Below are 22,270 nucleotides of genomic sequence, written 5' to 3' on the forward strand. Positions count from 1 at the left end.
AAAAAATTAAAAACTCAAATGAAGGACATTCTGTAAAACAACTAGTCTAGACATCAGAAAGTACCAATTTCATTAATTTTAAAAGGAACAGAAAACTCTTCTAAAATTTTTAAAGTTATTAAAAATCTTGACTTAAAAATAAAAGCTATAAAGGATAACTGGAGAACTATGAATATAGACTATATTAAATAAAACATCATCTATGATAAATTTCCTGAGATCTTTTATAGTGGATTATGAAAGAGAATGGTCTTCCCACAAATATATATAGTTGTAATATACGCTATTTCTACATGTCTAGACATGTATATAAATTAATCCATGAATACAGTATAAACACATAAGGGGCAAAGTTATGAAAACGTCTTAGCCATACCTAAACACCTTGAGAGCCTGAGTTGCAGAGCCTAGAGGTTCAGGACCAGTCTGAGGGGACATCAAGATCAACGGGCATAACACAGTAAACAAAGATAATGTTCTACATCCTATTTAGGTGAAAACCAATCGGATTCTTAAAAGCTTACGAATGACCACCTAAGGTGCTATTAGTTTCTCCCCATCTGGAACAAAGGGTGAAGAAAATCAAAGATGGAAGGAAATAATTAGTCCAAGGACTAATGGGCTACATGAAGCTCAGGCTCTATGATTCTGCAACTGAAGAGTAAGATGGTGCCCTGGTACACCTCTGAAATGGAGGTTCTGGACACAGTGGAAGAAAAATGTGCAACAAAACTGAAAACCATAAAAAAGACCACAGGTTACTTAAAAAACAAAAATCACACTCACTGGTCTGATAGAAACTGCTAGAGACTAGCCCTTAAGACTTCCTTCAAAGCTAGAATTGAACTCCCCACCCTTGGCTCAACTTACAGCTAAATAATAGGCAAGTCTAAAAGGTAAACAAAAATAGCAGGAAGGTACACACTCTTTAGCACAATTGACCACATTATATCAAAGGGTAGCATTTGCCCAGGGATAAAGCTCAGAAGGCATGAAGGAATAAGAAAGAGTGAATAGAAAAAGGAAACAAAGACCGGGTGGTAAAGAGGACTATTACATTGTAAGGATTGCGATCGACATTATAACACAAAATGTGTATGAATTATTGAATGGAAAACTAATATGCTCTGCAAATTTTCACCCAAATCACAATAAAGTTTTGGTTTGTTTGTTTTGTAAGAGAAGGTCCTTGTTCTTAGGAAAAATATGAAGTTATTTAGAGGTGAAATATCATGATGTCTACAACTCTCAATGATTTAGAAAATAAGCTGTATATAGAGAAAAAGTAAATGTGGCAAAATGTCAACAATGGGCTAATCCAGGTGAGGGGTGTAACAGTAATCCCTACTTCTACTCCTGCCTCCTGTCCTTTGCACTTTTTTTGATGAATATGTATTATATGCAGAATATGCATTACTAAAACAAAAATAAAGTAAAATGCAAATGAAAAAAGTAATCTGTGCTTTTCTGTGTTTTTGTTATGTTTGGGGGGGGGGGGAATGAAAGTGGCTGAAGCTACTTACACATCTCGTCAAAAAAGTTTTTCTCCAAAATAAGTCTAAAGATGTTGGTTCATACTGGAGTCTTAAAGGCTACCTTGTACTCAATCATCTAAGATTCAATTCTTAAGAAATTCTTAAGAAAATCAAGAACTATCAAAAACTATCCGACCAAAGGACTAATAAACTCACTGCCATTGAGTCAATGGTGGCTCATAGTGACCCCTGTGGGTTGCTGAGACTGTTACTGTTTATTGGAGTAGAATCCCCAGTCTTTCTCCCGAGGAGGTGCTTGTGATTTCCAACTGCTGACCATGTGGATCACAACCTAATGCATAATCATTACACCACCAGGGCTCCAAAGGACCAATGCACCATACAAATCACAAGCTTCACTACCCTGAGACCCTAAAATCCAGATGGTACTCAACTGCCACTACCCACCACTCTGATGGGGACCACAGAGAGTCCCAGAGAAGAGAGAAAAATGTAGAACAAAACTTAAAATCATAAAAAAGCCCACTTACTAGTCTTGGCAGAGACTTTCAGAACCCTGGCTAGACTATGTCCCTAGACATCTTTCAAACCTGGAAATAAGCCCACCCCCAGAGATAAATACATCACTTTGTTGCCAGATAATATGTTAAGTGTCACGGTGGAAAATACCTTGATTATTGGCTTCGCACAAGAAAGAATTCACAACGAAGCTTGCTTTGTGATCCAAGTAGGTTTTTATAAAAAAGGACAGAAGTAGTTTCAGATTATACAGTCACTGAACAGAGCAACCTCATGGGACTGCACACCCACACATGGAGGGGTGAGGGAGAGGGGGCAGAGAGGGAGAAGGGGAGAGAGGGAGAGGGGAAGAGAGAGACAGACAGACAGACAGACAGACAGTTGAAGGAGCAGAAAAATAGAGCTGGTGGTCTCCAGGTTCTGGCCTTTAGGGCCTTGGGCTGGGAATCATCGTTGGTGGTACTGGTTGACCCCATTGGCTGTATTAAGGCCATCTGGTCTAGTCTGGGCCAGCCCAGGTGTACCGCCCACCTGACCTAATTTGGGCCCACCTGGTCTAATTTGGCCCACCCAGGCGTACTGCCTCCCTGGCTCAAGGGCCTGAATTTGGAGCATGCCCCTTAACCATCTCTGCTTCTCGCTGCCTAACAAATACTCTTCAGAAAAATCAGCCATACAAGACCACAAAGGCAGCATTTGCCCCAAAAAAGCTCAGAAGTAGAAAGGGGCAGGAGAGAATGCCAAATGGAAACGGGAAGTCCAAGGAGCAAGTGGGAAAAGTGGTGTGACATTAAGGGAATTGCAATTAATGTTACAAAACAAAATATAAATTGTCAGGAAGGAAACTAATTTGCTCTGCAAACTTTCATCCAAACCACACTAAAAAAGAAAAATGTTCCCCACAGGGGGGCCACAAGGAAAGGATGAGTCAACCAGCGTGAAGTAAAGCATCAATGAAATACACAATATTCCTCTGGTTCCTTGAGGCTTCCTCACACCCCCCACTATCATGACCCTAGTGCTGCTTCTCAATTCAAACTAGACTGGAGCATGTACACAGGTATAGAAAAGAGATAGGGGCTCATGACACATGGAATCTAGGAACAGGAGTAGGAACAGTAATACCAGAAGGGTAGGGTTAAGGGTGGGGAAGGAAGAGAGAAAGGGGGAACCAAGCGCAATGATCGACACACCCCTTTCTAGGGGGAACAACAGAAAACACGGGTGAAGGGAAGGCAGCTGTCAGTGTAAGGTATGAAAATAATAATAATTTATAATCTATCAAGAGGGCATTGGGGGCGGGGGGGGGAATGAGGAACTGATACCAAGGGTTCAACAGAAAGTAAATGTCTAGAAATGGATGAAGGCAACATATGTACAAACATTCCTGATGCAATCAATGTATGGATTGTAACAAGTTGTAGGAGTCCCCGATAAAATGATCTTTTAACAAAAAAATTTTTTTAATGTTAATTCACATAAATGACACAAAAACCTACAAGATAGCTACTCTAAGGGCAGATTAATTCTAAAGTTTGCATATAATAATTTATATTCATGGTACATCTGACGATGTGAACATGGTAATTCAGGGAGGGCAATACAACATAGTGGGTAAGAGAATTCACTAAGAAGAACTGAACTGAAATCTTTGATCTTACTATTTAACAAATTATATGATTAGGGGGAAGTAACTTCTCTGTGCTTACACATTTGCAAACAGAGGTTAACAACAGATACTTCAGAAGGTTCAAAGAACCAAGTGAGTTTAATATAGAGTGCCTAGAATCCAACGTGGTGTATACTATAATTTATCATTGTTGCTGTTATGACTACCACCACTCAAAGTCAGAGATTAGCAAATAGTTGAGAGAATCTGAAACCAGGTCTCTGGGTCCAAATCCTGTATGATTTCCAGTATGTCAAGCTGCTTCACTCAACTTGTTAAACAAACAAAAGGAAAGGTAACTATCACAAATGCCTCTGCCAAACAAGGTGTGCAAGAGAAAGTATGCAAGAAGGAAGCTTGCTAATTGAAAGTAGTAACTGTATCTAGTTCATCTTTTTAAGAGTAAAATAACATGAATGCTTATAGTTCTTTATAATTTCCCAAGTATTTTCACTATAACAGCACTCTGAAGTATGAAGATTGGTAACTGCTTTCCAGATGTAGCAAAGCAAAGGTAAGCAACTTGCCCAAGGTCTTACAGTCTTTAGAAAATAGTGTTCACTGGGAGAACAGGTCCTTTTCACTACAGCACAGTGTAAAATTTACATCCCAATCGAAACTAATTACAAGGTATTTCAAAGTAAACATACTGAAAGAAGACAAGTAGAACTCCTGTCTTGTCAGTTAGAAGCAAAAGAAGTTCTCACTCTTCTCCCTTATCTACTCAGCAAAACAGATGTCACAATGCAGAGCTTTGATATTTTTCTTAAATACCTTTGAAAACAAGGATAAAAAAATATGAACTCTTATAAAAAGGGCTTTATTGTATTTTTATAGCTTATTACATACCTTGTAACAATCATTTTGTTAAATGTGAATGTCAGTTTTATTTTTGGTCCCTTTCTCCCTGGCTATTTACAAGCTTTGTAAGAATCGTTCCTTAATTAAGTCTAAACATAGTTTTATATAAATGGATTCCTGGAAATAAAACGTTCAGACTTAAGAAATGATTGTTACAGAGACTGTAACAGGCCGTAAAAACCGAATGCCACTTTAAACAAAGATTTCTCATTTTAATTAAAAAGATAATCATCAGAACATTCCCATACTTAACAGAACCATTTGAAGACACTTTGTTAAGAAAAAAATGTAGCTTCTTATGCAGGCTTGCATAGTATAATTTATACTTAAGTCAAAATCTGTTGATGCTGTAGGGTGAATTCTTATATACTATACATACATTTCAAAGATATGTTGGGAAAAAAACATACTGATACAGAAAACATCATTTCTAATCATTTTCAACATGAATACTTTTTGATTATTACTTTCCACAAATACTGTTAAAACACACTTTTTAAACTTTAAGAATACTTTCTTATATATGAATACAACAAGGATTAGAGGCTCATCTCATTTTATTGGACTTGACTTTGCTGCATTGCAGTTTTTTAACACATTGAAGATTTGTGACAACGCTGGCATTCAGCAAGCTTATCTGTGCCACTTTTCCAACAGCATCTGCTCACTTCATGTCTTTGTACACCACACTTTGGCAATTCTAATATATCAAACTTTTTCATCATGCGAATACACACCGTATAGTGTAAACACAACTTTAATATACACTGGGAAGTAAAAAACAAATCAGTGGTCTGGATCTGAACTCTCTCTCTGAGGTCTGTCTGAACACTGCTTGTGGATGCGCGATGTGTTAGGCATACAGGGGCCATGTTCAGAACACTACCTACCAAAAAGTAACACAAATATGCCTCGAGTTTCCAGTCACAAACTTTCTGGTAAAAGCTAAAACAATTCACTTTGATTTTCAAAATGCCATACATGAGTATGGTTGCAGGGTATGAAAAACCTTTTAGAGGCAGATTTGATGGTTTTGATTAATTCATCTAACTTTAAAATTATCAAATTCTGTAAAATTTGTGTGAAGTCAGGCAATATTCTGAGAATGCAATCAAACTTATAAGCTGTCATTCTACTTAACTACATTTTGAAAAACAGAGACCACTGTTGTTCTACTTACATACTTTTTATAAACTAAAGTCAACACTAAACCCCCGAGTCATGGCTTCACAGATCCCCTTTCTGAAGCAATGGAGTACTAGACATGGTGCCACAGTGGACTGGTTTTTCCCAGGTTCCATGTTTTCCATGTAAACAAGTTCTAGTTGGGAGGCTCATTTCCGAATTCAGAACATGGTATCAAAAAAAGCACTGCTATGACCAACTGCAGCAAAACAATGATTAAGTTACCACAAACCTGTACCATCATTAAAATAAGGAAGTCGGGTTCTACCAGGTTTATAAAATGGGGGTTATATACCAATGATCACCAAACATGCATTTAAAATGTCAGAAACATAATTCTTCCATAGTCGTTCATTAAACAAATTTGACCTCAAGCTAATAACTCACTAAAAGAAACACTAAACATTTAATTAACAACAATTTTGTGTGCTTCTGCTATACAGACTATTTCTTGGAATGATTTAAAAAGGGAAGAGGAGTAAGAAGGAGCCCCATAAATGCATTACTCTACGGAAAGCCTTTCCTCTATAAAAATTATCTCCCTGAATAAACAAGTCATTCAAAATCCTAACACTGACCTGTGCTATACCAGGAATGAGATCAGTAAGCAGCCAGGGTCATGAATCCTGAACTCGGGATGCTTCTCACTTATTTTCCTCTATTAAAAAAATTATAGGATGACTGGATACTTTTCTTTTTCATTTGCCTATTTTCTTGGTTTATTAAAAGCTACAAGTGTTTCACAGCAGGGCAAAGGTCACCAGACCAAAAAAAATTTAGTTACACTAATCTTCACTGTCAGAGGCTTACTTGAAACTCTGTTGCCATATCAAATACATTCTTCTGATATCCATGTCAAAGGATAAAAGCATCAAGTAATGAGGCATGCACTAGGGAAATACAAATTAAAACCCAATAAGCTATTACTATACAGCTTCCCTGCTTTACACAAGTTTGCTTTACGCCACTTCATTTTTAAAAAGACATATCTGTTACCTGTTTTTGCTAAGCAATATAAATATGAAGAGGATCTTTGCTTTTATGAAAAAAGAAACTCTTTTGCAGTCATCATTTGTTTTGTAGTAACCCAATAAGCAAGAACGGTGTCATCAAGTTCATTCCCCAGGAGCTGTACTTGGCATCTCGGCATCAAGCCACCTTGGTCTGAGTTATGTCTGTAAACACTGTGTGCTGATGCTTTTAGTTGGTATGTGTTATTTGGTACAACTTAGTATGTTGTTTGAGGAGGCCTGGAAACATTCAGAGAACTTCCCATATAAAATAATGGCATCTGTTTCGTTGTTTTATGCCATTTCAGCTTATGAAAGATTTCACAGTCAAACAGGGAAACCTGTACACCTATCAAATTAAATGTACTGAAAATTCTAAGTATGACTAAGGCGGTAAAGCAACTGAACTCTCAAACGATGCTGGCAGAAATGCAACATGGTACTACACCCTAGTAAAAAGTTAGGCAATTTCTTATCAAATGAAGCAAACATTTACTGTATGATCCAGTCTTATGTCTCTTGGGTACTTACCCTATAAAAATGAAACTTTATGTTCACACAAAACCTATACACAATAACTGCTGAAGCTTCTTATAGGACAACCCAACAATTCATGAGATTTGGTTCCTCCAGAAGTTTAGGATCATAATTACATGGGATGTTCCAATTAATTGGCCAGTAGGGTGCTTACTATTTCTGTTCTACCCCCTAGTTTGCTGTACAATGCTTTGAATTTTAAAAACTTGCAGAGAAAGCAGCAAAGGTATGACAAGTGGTCTCTATTCACCTGAAGAAACACAGGTAGAAGTCAGGAGCAGAGGAAAAGGAGTGTGTAGCTAAACTCGATAGAGCCTGGCTAGCATTACTGAATATTTTGATCAACTACTAAATGTGTTCATTACTGAAGAATCTTGATCAAAGCGGGGGAAATGTAGAACTGGATTTCTTTCTATTCTGGAATCCAGACTTTTTGGAGCTATGGGAGACATATGAACTCCTCAAAATATTGCCTTGATATCTTTAAACCTTAAGGCAAAAATATCCCCTGAAATCTTCTTAAAGCTAACCAATAATTTAGCTGAACTCATAGGTGGCACAGCGTTAAGCACTCAGCTGCTGAACAAAGTGTTGGTCCTTTGAACCCGCCAACCATAAAGATCTACAGCCTCGGAAACCCTATGAGACAGTTCTACTCTGTCCTACAGGTCACTGATTCGGAACAGACTTGACAGCAAGAGGTTCAACAATAAAGAATACTTGCCTTGAGCTTTATGCTTTTTGGAACTGTATCTACACATGGGTTAACACAGACAACAGCAACAAAAGACTAGATAGGAAATTTAGAAGACAAAAGGAGAAATAAGTTTAATAGAGGGAAAACAATTCAGAAAAAGAGGTGAGAACAGCTGTACAACTTAAAGGGTATAATCCATGTCACTAAATTGTACATGTGGGAATTAGTGTATATTCTGTGTATATGAAAAGCAAAAAATGAATTTTAATTTTTTAAATATGAAAGATTTTTTAAAATACTATATAGTAAATTTAAATGCATATATGATGGAAAAAAACAAGTACAAGAGGAGACTAGAATATAGTCTATACCAGAAAATAAATGTCCAATGAATGATAAGGACACATCAAAAAGACACAGGAACCACTGGCCAAATTTTAGGCATTAAAATATTGAATTATAGCTCATCAAATTAAATAGGAATTCATTAACTCAAAGCCCAAACCCAAACTGTTGGGTCAACTAGAATTCATGGTGACTCTGTGGGGCAGAACTGTTGCTCCATGGTGTTTTCCAGGCTGGGCCCTTTTGAAAGCAGATTGTCAGGCCTTTCTTCCAACCTATCTCTGGGTAGGCTTGAACCAACACACATTTATTACTCATAGTTCTGTAGTTCAGAAGTCTCAATGGGACTCACTGCGTTAAACTCAAGGTGTGGGTGAGGTTGTATGCACTGTTCTTTAGATTCTAGTGTGCCCCTTCCAGTTTTTAGAGGTTGCTCACATTCTTTGGCTCAAGGCTCTCTCATCTTCAAAGCCAGCAACATGGATCAAGTTCTCACATGGCATCACTGACCTCCTCCTTCAATCTCCCTTGAACACATTTAAGAACCTTTGTGATTCCATTGGCCCAAACCAGATAATCCAGTATACCCTCTGGAGCTTAGAGCCAGCTGATTAGCAACCTTAATTCATCTGTTACCTGACTTCCCCTTGCCAAATAGTTTAGCATATCCTAAAGTCCCGGGGAATAGAACAAGGATATTGGGGGGCGGTGGCATTATTGTGCCTACAACAATTTTTTAAGTTATATTCCTTCTACTTTGTTGGCATTAAAGTACTCATATAATGATGGTACTAATAGTAGAGATTCTTGTTCAACTATTGGAGGTGATGGAGAGACTTGCTAACCTTATGAATCCTGTATAAGTAACAAAAAACGTTTTAATTTTTACTGTTCCCTTAAAGTCTGTAATCAAAACAAATTCTGTCACAAAGACAACATATGAGGGATTCATAGATATCAATATATATACTGAGCAAAGAAATAAGAAAAAGCAATCTAATAGGGAACAAATTGCCAAGTTTTGAACATAAATTTCATAAAATACCCAATATCTAATAAACAACAAAAAAAGTGCTCAGTTACAGTAGTCACTATGGAAATGAACACTTAAACAGTGAGGTAGTACCATTTACCCACTAAAATGGCTAACGTCAAAAAGTCACTGAAGTTGAATGTCCCAAAGACCCAAAGCAACTGCAACTCTCCTACACTGCTGACTGCTGAAGTACACTGAAAGTTTCATAGTAACTATTAAAGCAAAACATCTCAATATTCTATGACCCCAAATTTCACTTCTCAGTGCAAGCCCAACAGAAATATGTACATATGTTCAGAAGGAGAAAGTATGTTTCAAAACACTGTTCACAGTAGCAAAAAATCTGTAAATAATCCAAATGCTCATCACCAATACTTAGTGGCAAAGTAATCTACAGTACATCCATCCACACAGTGAAACAGTCATTGAACATTAAGAATGAATAAACTACAGCTTGTACAACCTAGATGGATATCTCAAACACTGAAGGACAAGCGGTGTCAGGCACTAAAGAATACATTCTGGAAAAATTCCATTTTTATGACTTTTCAACACCAATAAAGGTAAATTAATGTTTGGGTATTAGAAGTCAAAATTATGGTTTCTATTGGGAGCAGGGAGTAATTGGAGAGGGGAATGAAAGGGAACTGTTCCTGGTGCTGGTAATGCTCTATTTCATGGCCTGGGTAAAATTCACTGAGCTGCATACCTATGACTTAATGCTTCTCGATAATACATACATTGTCTTTTAATAATGAGCTTACATTGACACACACACAATACACTAGAATATTCTTCCTAAAATATACTTAAAGTAAACCGAATTCGATCTAAATTCTCCAACACCCCTTCTTTATGGCTGAAGTAGACCTTATACTCTTCATACCTATTGACTCACCGTAACTCATCCTGTGCCTTACCATCTCCTGGTGCTTATCAAAGCTACTCTGTCTACCTGGAACAATGCCTTAGATACAATACAAAGCTTTCCACCTCCACAAAGCTTCTTCCTTAGGTCTCTCCTGGTAGAAATAATTTCCCCTTCTGTAACTTCTATAACACTTTGTGCCTATATTTTAGCCCTTATCAAGATGTCTTATGAGATATTTATAAATCCCTATTTCCTCGTTTAGTTGTGAACCTCTAGAACTTTGGGAGTAAAATGACTCTTTGACAGGGGTCGCCTGATTCATAACAGTAGCAAAATTACAGTTATGAAGTAGCAACGAAAATAATTTTATGGTTGGGGGTCACCACAACATAAGGAACTGTATAAAAGGATCACGGCACTAGGAAGGTTGAGAACCACTGTTCTATAAGATAATAAAGTTTTATTCAACCTTGAATCTTTGCTATGTCCTTCCCCCCCAAGTCCTCCCCAACATGTAACATCCTACACTCTGATTATGCTCAAAAACAATTTCTTATCAAATCAAGTTGTGCCCCACCTACCATAGCACCACTTATAATCTGCCAGGTCACTAACAAAAAATGAGGTGCACCAACCCAATTTAGGAACCTAGTCCTAAATTTCCTCATAGAGGGATTTATGGCTTGAATCAAACAATAGTTAAACTTACATGTCAATTTATAATTTACAAAGAACTGACAGAAAAACAAGAGATCATGTAATTGAAGTTCAGTCAGAGTGAGATGTCTGTTCAAGAAGTCATTGTCAGTCCACTGGCCAATGTACTTGTTATGTTGTAGCCCCAAATCAAGTGTAGGTCTTCCTTTAAGGCACTTCCTTTACAAATATATGCTCAATGCACTAAATTTAAATGTTTCTGATTAAAAATTATACATATTCACAGTTTACTATCTGGAAAGCACCAAAGGATACAAAGAAAGTAAAGTCACCTAAGTAAGGCTTTCTTTTTCATTTACTAGGACGACTTCCTGAAGGGCCATGGTGGTGCTTTCAGCTCTAAGCTCTCAGCTGCTAACTAAAAAGTTGGCAGTTCAAACCCATCCAGCAGCAGTGTGGGAGAAAGACTCATTGATCTGCTACTGTACAGATTAGATGAAGAAAACCTGTAAGCACTTCTATTCTGTCATACAGTCACTGTGAGTCGAAAACCAACTCAACGGCACCCAACAACAACAGCACATCCTCAGAATGCCAACACAGGTTGTCCCCGACTTACGACAGGGGTCCGCCGTCGCCTCGGTCCTAAGTCGGTTCTGACGCAAGTTGAATACCTCTTTTTTTTTTTAGTTTTCATTATTATTGTCTTTTATTATCAGTATCTTTATAAATCCGATCTTTGAACATCTGCGAGTGAACACCTGAGAATGATAACAGCAAATTATGCGTTGCAACAATGTATGTAGTACACAATAACAAATTGTACTCCCCCCAAAAAAAAAGTCTTGTAAGTGCAGTTGTCATAACTCAAATTCAAAATGCATTGTAAATAGGGATTCCTTGTACTTCCTAAGTGTAAAATATTTTACATCTTTACTGCAAAAACACTTATTCATATGCTACAATTTCTGGACATGTCTATGACTTTTGATATTAACAGTGAGATCCTACAAGTTTCCCAGGCATCTAAAAATATCAGCACCAGATCTTTGCAAGCTTAAGCTCAGGTATAATGAAAGCATTGAAATGCTTTAAATTTGCTAACAAGAGTTGCCAGGGCATTATGTATGGTCTTAGTCACATGAGGTTCAATTTCTATTACAAATACCACTGGAGTGATAATGGAATAGCAATGTAATGATGATGAAATGGTCAAGGTATCACTGTGAAATAAAGATTCTGATTATTTCTCTATGGGCTTATTTCTACATAACACAATACAGAGATTGCATATGCCATAGTACATTGATTCTGGAAGTATCCAACCAACAGGTATTGTGTAGTAGCCAATATGAAGAAGTGCTTCTTAAGTTGGTGTCAGTCATACAGAAAGGAAGCACAATAGCTGTCAGTGAACGCCTCTTAGCATTCATTCTTCCATAAACTGAATGTGATACCAGACATTTCCCTGGGTCACAAATGAGATCCGTTCCTAATTCAGTTTTTAAAAATTTGTAGCGGGAGAGGGGCACATCTGATTAGAGCACATGGGAGAAATGAAAAGGGATGCAGAGGGAGGGGAGGACATTCTGGCCCACCAAGCCTGGAGGATAATATTCCTGCTCAGAGCAGACAATGCACAGAGAGGACCATAGGGCCAGCCCCACCATGAGACACGACACCCCTCACTAAACCATAGAACTGCAGGGTTCAATACTGGAGACACAGTGCAGGAATGGTGCACAATCTGACCCCATCACACTGGGGTGAAATACTAAGGGCATGCAACAGAGCAGCAAGGGGAGCAAAGTGATGAAATCCCCAGGGAATACCAATATTAGACTTTGGAGACAGTGTGGTACCCCATCAGACTTGACCAGAAAACACTTGTAAAAGCCAATACAAACAGACTTTGAACTATTTATAGGCCTTTCCATTTTTGTCAGTGGCTTTCTTTTTGTTGTTGTTGTTAATGTTTTGTTGGTCTTGACTTCCTTTATTGTTTTATTTGGCTTTGCTGGGTTTTTGCGCTTATTAAACTATCTGCATGTCTATCTAGATAAGATAGGTGAGATAAACAATTCGGAGATAAAAAAAATGGGACCACCGGTTCCAGGGGGATATGGGAGAAGGGGAGGTGGGAGAAAGGAAAGGGTGGGGTGGGAAACCAACCCAGGGAAAAGAGAACAAGTGACCTAAAATCAATGGAGAAAAAAGTGTTAGATGCCTAGTGGGTTTTAATCAAGGGCAATATAGCAGTGTGGAATTACTAAACCCTAATGAAGGCCGAACATGATGGTGGCACAAGAGGAAAGTAAAAGAAAATAGAGAAAAGAACTAGGATGCAAAGGACATTTATAGAGGCATGTACATATGTAAATATATACACAACAAGAGAGGAATAGAATTATATACTCTTATCTGTATGTTAAGAATTAAAGTTGCAGAGGACATTGGGCCTCAACTCAAGTACTCCCTCAATACAAGAACACTTTGTTCTAACAATCCAGCATTCTGTGATGCTCAACTACCAGACAGGATTGCTGAAGACAAAATGGGTACATAAGTAAATGTGGTGAAGAAAGCTGATGGTGCCCGGCTATCAAAAGATATAGCTTCTGGGGTCTTACAGGCTTGAAAATAACCAACTGGCCATCTAATTGAGAAGCAACAAAGCCCACATGGAAGAAGCATACCAGCCTGTGTGATTATGAGGTATAGATGGGATCAGGTACCAGGAATCTAAGACTCAGAAAAAAATCATACCCAAGGTAAATGGGAGGGGAGGCATGGAGTGGAGACCCATCTGTAGAAAATTGGATATCCCCCTATAGAGGGGTCACAGGGAAGAAATGAGCCAGTTAGGGTTCAGTATAGCACTGATGAAACACACAACTTTCCTCTAGTTCTTTGGTACTTACTTTACCCCACTATCATGACCTCAATTCTACCATACAAATCAGTTTAGACCAGAACATGCACACTGCTACAGACAAGAGCCCACAACACATGGAATCCAGGACAGATAAACCCCCCAGGGCCAACGATGAGAGTAGAGATACCCGGAGGACTAGGGGAGTGTGAGGGGAGAAAGGGGGAATCAATCACAAGGATCAACCTATAACCCCCTCTCAGGGGGATGAACAACGGAAAAGTGGGTGAGAGGCAATGGAGGACAATGTAAGATATGAAAATAATAATCTATAATTTATCGAGGGCCCGTGGGGGAAGGCGGGGGAGGGACGGGGAAGAAATGGGGAGCTGATATCAGGGGCTCAAGTGGGAAGAGAATGCTTTGAAAATGATGATAGCAACATATTTGCAGATGTGCTTGACACACTGGATGAATGTATGGATTGTGATAAGAGATGTAAAAGCCCTCAATAAAAGCATTCAATAAATTTGTTAAAAATAAAGAATTTGTAGGTTTAAGTCAGACCTGGTCATAAAGTTCTTATTTAGCCTTACTTAGGCCATGGAAAGGCTCAAAATCTTTTTAATGATTCAAAAGCTGCAAATGTTGAGGTTGGTTTTTCTTTGTGAAGAATGGGAAAATTTACATAAGAGTAAAGGACAAATCGGAGTTGTCCATAAATCAAGACATTCACAACAGGGGACTATCTGTAATTATTGTTCAGATATAGGAAACAGAAGGATTTCTCTCAAGCTGTCTCCCCCAAATATATGCCACTTAGCTGCTTGAGAATGACTATAGGCTTGGAGGTCGTCAGAAGTAGCCATCTGGAGCAAGCAGACACCACTGTTTATCCCACAACAAGTAGGGCCCACTCCCTTCTGATAAGGATAGTAGTTGTGTTTCCTTGTAGGAGACACCAGATAGGTCAAACCCGCCCAAGGATGACCAGAGTTAGGCTGCCATCATGAATATAGGGTGCCATCATGAATCTAGGGTCCGCCCATCTTGTCACATGTATACCCCTACACCTTCCCATTCCTATGGGCACACCTGTAGCTCCTCCCCTTCCTGTTAAGCTAATGCCTATCATAGATCCCCTTCCTACAATGTGTATGCCAATTGTACTGCCCCTTCCTGTGACGTGGGGTTACCTGTAATCATGTCCCCCTAAAGAGATATAACGCTTGGTTGGCAATAAAGTTGAAGCTCTCCTGTTCTCGCCCCCAGAGGCTCTCTCCTGCTCTTGTGGCCAGGCTCGCCCCACGTGGACCACCAAGTGGGGCTGAGGTGAGCATGCTACCATGAATTGTGTCTGACTCCATTATTCCAATCCTCTACCTCTCATGCTTTCTATGACTTTACTATAATCTTTACTTATTATCGCTGTACAATTGCGCCTACCAGACCTATGATGATTTGTGGGGGACCCTCTCCCTTCACCCCACAGTTCGGAAATATTCACCTCCTCTCTTGCCCCCTCTATGGAAAGCATAGATTCCCTTGCCTCATCCTAGAACTTCACCATACAACTTGCTTTGGCCAAGGAAATATTTCTAGACATGATATAACAAATGATTGAAAAGCACTTGAACATTCGGGCTTGCTCTCCTGTGCCTTTGCCATGGCCAGAAGAGCTCTGCCTGAAAGTGCCTCTCCAGTCTAAAGACAGGAGCATCCAGAACAAAGATATGTGCAACAATCCCGAGTGAGCTATTAGGTCCCAAGTCACCCAACTAAGCCCAGACTGGACAGCCAATATCTAATAAACCCACAAATTCATGAGAATATCATTGTATACCACTGATATTGTAGGGGTCTTTGTAACACAGCAATACCTGATACAATGACCCTATGACAACTATAAAGTCTTGCTGTATTTCCTCCATAATTCAAATGATCAAGAAATCTGTACTTAGACCACCTGACTACCTATGGAAATGCATTATTATACCCCACTGCTTTCCTCCTCTCCAAGAACAAAATATAGTACAAGTAAAGAAAGCTCTGGAATCAGACTGCCTGGTTTTGAGCTAAGACTGAGTGATAGCTGAGAGACTGTGCAAATTACTTAATCTCTCTGAAATCAGTTCTCTCATCTAAAGAACCGGTTAATAATAGCAATGTATCTCACAGGATAATTGAAAGAATTAAAAGAAATAATATATGAAAAGTACTTAGAACAATGCATCCAATATATTTTTGACTCATAGAGACACTACAGGGCAGGGTAGAACTGCCCCATAGGGTTTCCAAGGATATAAATCTTTATAGAAGTGGACTGGCAGATCTTTTAAGGTGCAGAACAGCTAGTGGATTCGAACCACCAACCATTTGGTTAGCAGCTGAGCACTTTTAACCACTATGCTACCTAGGCACATACGAGAACATAGTAAACTAAATGATAACTGTTAGCCATTCCTGTTTGATTATATTAGTGGAAACCATTACCAATGGTTATCCTGACATTGACCTATTTGGTCACAAGTCACAAGCCTTGGGACAAGAAAAGTAAATATGAAGTCTGGCTAGACCAGAGGATGTACACTGGTACAGATAGGAACTGGAAACACAGGGAATCCAGGGCAGATGATCACTTCAGGACCAGTGGTGTGAGTGGGGATACTGGGAGGATAAAGGGAGGGTGGGTTAGAAAGGGGGAACCAATTACAAGGATCTACATGTGATCTCCTCCCTGGGGGACGGACAACAGAAAAGTGGGTGAAGGGAGACGTCGGGGAGTGCAAGATATGACAAAATAATAATTTATAAATTATCAAGGGTTCATGAGGGAGGGGAGAGCAGGGAGGGAGGGGAAAAAATGAAACCCTGATGCCAGGACTTAAGTGGAGAGCAAATGTTTTGAGAATGATGAGGGCAATGAATGTACAATTGTGCTTTACACAATTGATGTATGTATGGATTGTGATAAGAGTTGTATGAGCCCCTAATAAAACGATTAAAAAAAGAAAAGTAAATACGTACATCCATCTTGGGCAAGTAGGAATTTTCTCCTAGCTCTGGCCATACATGAAGGCAAATCCAGGAGCTAAAACCACCAATCCATATGCTTAGTTCAGTATTAAGCTCCGTATCTCTCTCGCTTTTGCTTTATGGATCTTCTGTAAAATGTTCTACCTCTGTCTCAATTAGGCTTTGGGAAACTAATGGGAACAGTACATCAGTCTGGTTATAATTATCCATAGATTCCACAAGTACAAAATGAGTAACATAGACTACCAGATGAAGTTGTAAAGGAGCCCAGTGGCACTGTTGGGTAAGTTAAAATTCACCAGTCTCTCTCCAGGAGAAAGGCGAGACTGTTCCTGTAAAGATGTACAGATTCGGAAATCCTAGCTAGAGGTGGTGTGAGCCAGAATGGACTTCGTGGCAATGGGTGGGGTAGTTCAAGTTGTAATATTCAAGAGACCATGTGGAGATCTCCCCCAACCCTTCCAATTTCGGGATGCTGGAAGTAATTTAATAAAGAAAGATGCAATTTTCTTGTTATAACCAAGTTGTTAAAATGTTAGTAAATATTCTCTTTCATCTTCAATGAATCCTCATTATACACGTTTTACATTTTAGCGTGCTACACACATTAAACAGTATACACATGTTTAAATAGTGTTATAAATCAGAATTTAAAAACATAGATTCTTTTTATTTTCATTATTTTTCTTGTTTTAATGTCATTTACCATACAAAAATTTGTATCCACATCTACTCAAAAGTTTACATAACATACTCTTTAGCAAGAGAGAAAAACAAATCATCTACCTCCTTTATTTAGGACTTAAATATACTAATAATATAGAATAAGGAATCTCTTTTGAAAGTTCATTTTCCAATTTAGCCATTGAAAATATCTGATGATTCAAAGGAGAATTCTCACTCTGTGCAGCAATTCATTTCTAATGATACAAATCAATTACAAACATAAATCAAAAAAATTAGCGCAAAGAAGTGCCACTTTCTGTCATTTCATTCCTCAAAGCCTATATAATAGTATCCAGAAGAGACAGTTTAAAGGCTAATTTAAATTGGAGGCAAGATAGGGATATATAGTATTTTGATAACTTAAACGACCAGTTTCAAATGTCCAGCCAACCAGGTGATAAATCTCAAATATCACTGATTTCAAGAAAAGTCCACTACAGTATTTTAAAATTTTAAATCTGAATGTGTACCTTTAAGTACAACTTATTGTTTTAAAATGCATATGTTTCTTAAATAGGATGAGTCACTGCATCGTATTATTTATTTAACTTCAGTATTACAGCTACTGTTAACACCATCAGAAGGTGACATCAGGGCACTTCATGCAGATCATGTTAATTCTTGAAGAAGTTAAGTTTCTCAATGCCCTCCTAATGTTATTACCACAAACTTGGTTAATCACATTCGCACTTTGCCTGAGCATAAAGGCACCCTAAAGGTGGCCTCCAGCAAATCCTCCTTCCCAAAGGTGCTTCCAACTCTGCACAATAGATAGAGATTATGTCTCCTCCCTCTGACTCAGGGCTGGCCTTGATTGGTTTTGAACCAACCCAAGATTGAAGAGGACTGGCGGCTTCCACTCCCTGTCTCCTTAAAAGCTCCTTTTTTTAGAACCCAGCTGCCATGCTTTTAAAAATTCTAGGCAGCCACATGAAGAGCGTTCACATAAAATCGGAACTGAAGGTCTTTAACCCCAAATGAACTCAGGCAGTGGTCAGCAATGAGTGTGGCTATTTTAAATATTCCAGCTATGCCAGTACCCCAGCCAACATCAACTGGAAAAAAGTTATTATCCACAGAATTAAAGGACATATTAAACTTTTTTTTAAGATACTAAGTTTGGATATGCTTAAACTATTCAGTTGTATGATACAAGTCTTATGTCCCCATAAAACTGTTTTTTTGTTGTTAAAGATACTAAGTCTGGGGTGGTTTGTTAATGCAGCAATAGTTAGCTTTTATGTGGTCAACTATAGGAACTCTACAGAGACTTTTCTTTTATGTGAAAATGACTGCATCTAAGGTTCCAGTGTTGCCTCAGTTCTACAATTCTGAGATTGGTTGGAAAAGAACATATGGAGAACTCTCCCTCAGCGTGTCTTCTCATTACATATTCGTTTGCTTCCCAAACTTCACAGAAGAATCCTACTACCTATTAATTTGCTTTCCTTGAGCTTTTTGAAGCTTCCTTTTATCCATGCATGTGTATCTATCTATATCTCCATATAGCCATCCTTACAAAACAGTACCTGTCTGTTGCCATGTGTGTCGTCAAATCTATTCTAACAAATAGCAGCCCTATGGGACCGGTCAGAGCAGTCCCAGAGGGTTTCTTAAGCTGTAATCTTTATGGGAGCAGATCCCCAGATCTTTCCTCTGGAGAAGCCACTGGTAGATTCAAACCACTGACCTTCCAGTTAGCCGCTGAGCGACCAGGTTCCTTGTAAATGAAACAATACCTACATCCCTCCAATCATTTTCTTTTCTTTTCTCGGGTCTATTTTCAGTTCTGATTTATCTTTTCTGAGGTATTATGATTTTTTTGATCAAAGAAATACTGGTAAAGGTAGTTAAGACCTTCCAGTCAATTCTAACTCATAGCAACCCTACAACAAAGTACAACTACTGCACAGAGTTACTACTAAGTTTGTAAATCTCTAGCCTCATCTGACTCACTTGGGAAGGAGCCCTGGAGGTATAGTGGACTGCAATCTGCATGGTCGGCAGATCAAAACCACCAGCAGCTCCACTGGGCCTTCTACTCCAGTAAACAGTCTCGGAAACCCGTAAGAAGTCGTTATCAGTCAGTATTGACTGGAGGGCAGCAAGTTTGTTTTTTGGTTTGGTCTCCCTTGGGAGTGACTGATGGGTTTGAACTGCCTACCTTGAACTGCCTAGTGCTTAACCACTGTCCCCATCAGGACCTGCTACAACTGAATATGCATTAGTAAATACACCATTTACTATATGCCACTTAATATAATAGATTCGATTTTAGAAGTTAAATGTTTTTCAAGCTGTTAAACTATTGTTCACAAATAACTAAAGGTAAGTATAGACAATGTGAAATATGGTCAGGCGAACTAGCAGTCTTATTAATAGAGTGTATAGGTCCTAATCAAAGCACCACAAATAAAACTAGTAAAGAAAGTATCCATTTCATGTTAGCATTTTCAACAAGTTATACATTTTTAAACTATGGAAATCAAGGCATCTGTACAAAAGTTTCTATTAGCAATTCATAAGTGAAAGAAGGAATAAAAGGAGGACAAAGCCAAAAAAATGATTAAAGGATAGCCCTTCTTTGCGTACTACACACTAATTATTTGGTGCAAGAGCAAATCAAACATCTTCCTAACTCAAAGTTCAGTTCCTAACTGAATAAACAGACAGGTTATAATGGGGTAAACAGGACCAGAGGGAAGTTGGACTCAGACTCATAACAAGACTGTTACGGAATAGAAAGGAAATACCAACTCAGTCATTAAGATTACCATGTCATTCTTGTTAACCCTCTTCCAATTGACTTCTCCTCAAAGAGCAGGCCAGGTAAAAATAAAAGTAACTAAAATTAAAGGGGAAACAAATTGGCTTCTCTCTTTGGAGGCAGATTCAACATTTACTAATGTGTAATATCCCCCAAAAGCTGCAAACTTCTATGTGGCCATCTCCATGCCCAACTTAAGTAAACCAAGAGGCCATTATCGAAACATAACTTACTGGTAATACAGCTGAGATCAAGTAGTTGAGAATGTTCCTAGGCTGAGGATTAATGGGAGTAAAGATGATCTCATAATGTCTCTTTATGAACTGCAAATCACATTGTTCCATAAATCTGACACAAGTGTTAGGACTCCAATTAGGAGTCAACTCTCTAAGAAAGAGAACAAAATAAGCAGCTGCCCCTTTTCTGATTTAAACTAAATTGAGAAGTGAGCTATAGAGAGGGAGAGAAATTCCTCCAATTTCTTAAATGAAAAAAAAAAATCTCAAGGTCTCTACTTAGTATTTTAGGATTTGAAAATCAAGCAGACATTCAAGAACTTTCTTCAGGCTAGAGGAGCTTTTGCTAACAGTCCAACTTAGGTGTTTTTGAAAGCACTAATGCAAAATAAAGTTTTAGTAAATTTGAAGAAGTCTCTTGGAAAGCATTCTTGTAGTAGAAGCCATTGAAAGCCTCAATTCAATTAGGTTAATAGCCAGGTTTATTTATGTGGACGTTGTTATGGTATTTCAGACAAAAGACACAATTTAACAACTACCTAACAGAGGATTAAGGTTCTGGCGTGACAGATTAGAATTACTTTTGAAAAAGTAAGCAGGGCTTGACTGCAAATCAAAGCAATGTCCCCAAAAGCCACCTGTTAAACTAGAAGTCTATGCATCCTCTCATTTTTTTCTGTTGTAACCACAAAATGATATACAAGAACCATCAGATTAAAAAGCATTAAATATCGTACTACTAGTGTGCCAAACATAAGCATAGCACAAGAACATGAAACAAAATTAAAGAAATACTCAAGGGATTAAGCATGCCTACAAAATCCAATGCTCACACATGAAACTGATGGGTAATCACCACTGCTGACTTCCTTCCCAATCCCCACTACCACCCTTTTATCTCCTGAATTTCTCCTCTGACCTCACCATTTCTTACAAGCCTCTGCAATTACAGCCTTCAGTCTTTCCTTTCTCAGAAAGTGATGCAGCACTGGCCCCTACACTTCACTATCTGCCCAAGTTAGCTCTAAACTGTCTTGTTTTACCCTATTACCTAACGGTAATTTTGCCCCTAATCTTCCCTGTGTTTTCGAGACCAATCAAGCTCCTGTTTGGGGGTTGGTTTTTAAAAAATTTTTTATCACCTCTCCTTTCAAAGTAGAGCATGTATCCTTTTTTCCTAACCTTTGTAATTCTGGCTGACAGTCAATATCACTCTTCTTTCCCAGAGACTGTCACCATGCCCCCCGCCCCCCATCCCCAGTCCTTAATCTTCCTAAGTAAGGCCTCTTCCTTAAGAGAGTTTGTCAACATTAGTTGGGTCCAGCACAGCCTATCTCCCACTTCATTCTACAAAACTACAGTCTCCTACCAGCCCTGGCTTTCCAAACCCTGCCACTCATAGATGCGACTGCATCCAGCCCTCCCGTTTCCTTCCTGGTCCCCATAGGTCCTCCCACGATTCCGCGCTCTCCTGCCGGACTCCTGAAAGCACCTCCTCTCCGGGGCTTACCTACCAGTAACCCTGACACCAAGAGGGCCCAGCCAGCGGCCTCCCGCCGTCTATCCTCCCGGCCTCTTCGGCTCTCCAGTAACTGTCCCCACGCCCCTTTCCCTCCACGGCCCGCGCGCCTCCCAGAGCCCCCTCCCGGATTAAGCTCCAGCTGTCACTTGGCCTCGCATCCACAAGATGGCGGAGCTGCTGCCCCCACCCCCGGGTTCTCCCCGCAACCCCCGCCCGCCTCCCCGGAGC

At 39.0% G+C, this 22,270-nt stretch overlaps 1 protein-coding gene across 1 annotated transcript in view; it reads right to left on the reverse strand.

The window, feature by feature from the left end:
* Positions 1 to 22,270, reverse strand: part of LOC123521821 (F-box/WD repeat-containing protein 1A-like) — a 106,123-nt gene that overhangs the window by 83,556 nt on the left and 297 nt on the right. The gene's annotated exons all lie outside the window — the stretch shown is intronic.

Source organism: Echinops telfairi, unplaced genomic scaffold, assembly GCF_000313985.2.
Source record: "Echinops telfairi isolate 266 unplaced genomic scaffold, ASM31398v2 ScPeMD7_70;HRSCAF=299, whole genome shotgun sequence".
NCBI lineage: Eukaryota > Metazoa > Chordata > Mammalia > Afrosoricida > Tenrecidae > Echinops > Echinops telfairi.